Here is a 2831-nt window from a genome sequence, read left to right as displayed (position 1 = left end):
TCTCTGGATCCATGTGAGGTACAGGGCTGGGTCTAGCTTTGTTAGAAAGAGATCGTCATGTATTGTGTGATGTGTGATTTTTAACATTAGTCATGGGAGAACCCCTTTACGTGTTTGATACAAAGTTACTGCAAGATGTGAAGTCAGGGCTAAGAAAAAGCCACTGCAAATGCTGAATGCTTCTTTGAATGTGAATACAACGTGATAAAAGTAAAGCAAGATACTTGCAACAGAAACTATAGAATGTTTTCCAAAGGCAAATCTACACTTCAAGATCAGGTCCCTGTATGAGCTCTTTATTACTTAAGGTGTGAGGTCATGACAAGTGTGGACGATGAAGAACATATTTGGAGAAAAATGCGTGTACATAAACCTGTTTTACCACAATAACTTATTCCTGCTCAAAGACATTGGCAATCATTACAAGAGTCACTAATCACATGTGGCGCTTCTGAATAGCCGATCGTTATTTGCAGAATTCGACTTCTTTCTGGAGGTCTGAGCCAAAATCATTTCAAAAATTGAAACAAAATGGGGGGGAAAAATTGTTTTACATAACAGAAGATATAGAAAAAAAACACCATTAAATTAATGGATTCCGCTCATCGAAAAATTGGTGCCGATCGGTCGTTTGTTACGGTTGGGCGCAGCTTGACTGTAGCAAATGGGTTTTCTCCACTATAATAGAAGAAAAGAAAAAAAACATGAAAAAACAAAACAAAAAAACAAGCTAAATAATATGAAGATGAAGGCTAGATTTACTTAAGAGTACAAAATGGGCCAGGGGTTGGTGGAGTGGGCCTTTCCTGACATTTCAAGGCTGGACCAGAAAATGGATAGCAGCAGGGACTGGAGTAGTGGCAGACTGAAGAGGGTATGACTTTTATTTTTATAAATTTTTTTTTAACTCACTGTGAGCTGTTTAAAAAAAAAAAATGAATACAGCTGGACAACTCCTTTAAAAATAAAGCAGCCAATCCCTTTTAATTGTGTGCGTATGTATATATATATATATATAATATATATATATATATAATATACACACACACACACACACACACACACACATATATAAAACAAATAAATACACCGCAGCACGTCCAATAGTGAAAAGAAAGTGGGATCCTTTATTCACACATACATATTATACAAACATACTATTCACAGTGCTGTCAGAGGAGGAGATCCAGACATCCAGGGATAGGAGGCTGCAGAGGGGCGCTAGATGTTGCAAGAGGTGCACCCTAACGTTCTGTTTTTTGTAAGAGCGTATTGTAAGTGCGGCCTCTAGCTTCTCATATTTTATAGATCTATCTGTCTACAAACAAAACTGTCATACTGCCTTAGAAACAACCATCAACTACCTCACAGGTTTTTTTTTTTTTTTTTTGCCTTCCCTAGATCAACTTGCAGGTAAACAGGCCAAACTGGATGGACAAATTTCTTTTTTCGGCCTTATGTACTATGTTACTACTATGTACTATGTAACTAATGGCGTACCTTAAGAATGGATGTTTCATAAGACCATTTGGTGTTTGTTTCTGTTTAGATGAAGAAAAAAAAAAAAAGAAAAAAAAAGCACAAAGTTAGAAAATCAATTATACAATGTACATAAAATATAACTAAACACATTCTGCACATAGAAAACATAAAATAATCCATGGACATCTGGTACAATCCCATTTACTGTAGAACACTAGGTACTCCAGTACACAGAGGCGGCCACTAGATGTCAGCAGTGCACCGCTCCTCTTGTGGCAGCCTTCCTAACATAACAGCATACAGAAAGGTTTCTTGCATTACATTTAACTTTAAAACCAATTAAAGTATGGACTGTGAGTGACCCTCTGATAAACGCCAAGTCAATATAAGTGATTGGGGCTTGCTTTGATTACCGATAACTACAGTTTTCATAAAATTGGTTGAATTTCGATTTTTTTCTTCATGGAGAGACCCACAGTTATATTAGGTAATAAACAATCTTCAGCCTCTCTTATCTAAGGCCAAAGGTGGGTTTTAGAAACTGGTCTGTAAGTCAAAGTACAAGAGACCTAATCAGTGAGACGTGTTCAGCATTGCACAGGAAGACAGCGCCCACCAGGAGATGGCAGCGAGCATACTGAGAGCTGTACCTCTCCTACAACTACAGACCTGACAATAGTACTTTGCCACAGTCCTAGCATTGCAGCAGGCCATGCCCAGAAACTATAAAGCCAGTGCCCTATGTGCCATGTTCCAGTCCTGAAATGCTGTGTTCTGGGTGGTCACGGTCCTCTATAGGAGCACCTCTATGTTCTGTCCTCCACAAGAAGACAGCCAGGATATGAAAGTCTTCACTGTGCACCAGGCATCAGTTTTCCATAGATGTCATTTACTGAGCATTAATACCTTAACCACTTAATGCAAATCATGTACATCATTTGCATTAAGGGGATGTAGAGGGGAAGGGGATGTATAGAGGGAAGGGGATGTATAGAGGGGAAGGGGGATGTATAGAGGGGAAGGGGGATGTATAGAGGGGAAGGGGATGTATAGAGGGGAAGGGGGATGTATAGAGGGGAAGGGGGATGTATAGAGGGGAAGGGGATGTATAGAGGGGAAGGGGGATGTATAGAGGGGAAGGGGATGTATAGAGGGGAAGGGGGATGTATAGAGGGGAAGGGGATGTATAGAGGGGAAGGGGATGTAGAGGGGAAGGGGATGTATAGAGGGGAAGGGGGATGTATAGAGGGGAAGGGGATGTATAGAGGGGAGGGGATGTATAGAGGGGAAGGGGATGTATGGGGGGGATGTGTATAGAGTGGCTCACAAGCTGAATATACAGCAGACAC

The 2831-nt window shown here is 40.5% G+C and overlaps 1 long non-coding RNA gene across 1 annotated transcript; it reads right to left on the bottom strand.

Annotated features, from left to right (window-relative positions):
- Positions 1-280: 280 nt before the first annotated feature.
- Positions 281-2326, bottom strand: LOC122944572. Its single transcript, XR_006391032.1, has 2 exons — positions 1501-2326; positions 281-678 (listed from the first exon to the last, which is right to left on the bottom strand). It is a non-coding gene; the product is annotated as an uncharacterized LOC122944572 (long non-coding RNA).
- Positions 2327-2831: the final 505 nt, after the last annotated feature.

Source organism: Bufo gargarizans, chromosome 8, assembly GCF_014858855.1.
Source record: "Bufo gargarizans isolate SCDJY-AF-19 chromosome 8, ASM1485885v1, whole genome shotgun sequence".
Classification (NCBI taxonomy): Eukaryota; Metazoa; Chordata; class Amphibia; order Anura; family Bufonidae; genus Bufo; species Bufo gargarizans.
Note: the sequence above shows the minus strand (reverse complement) of the source record. Positions and strands in the feature narration are given on the sequence as shown.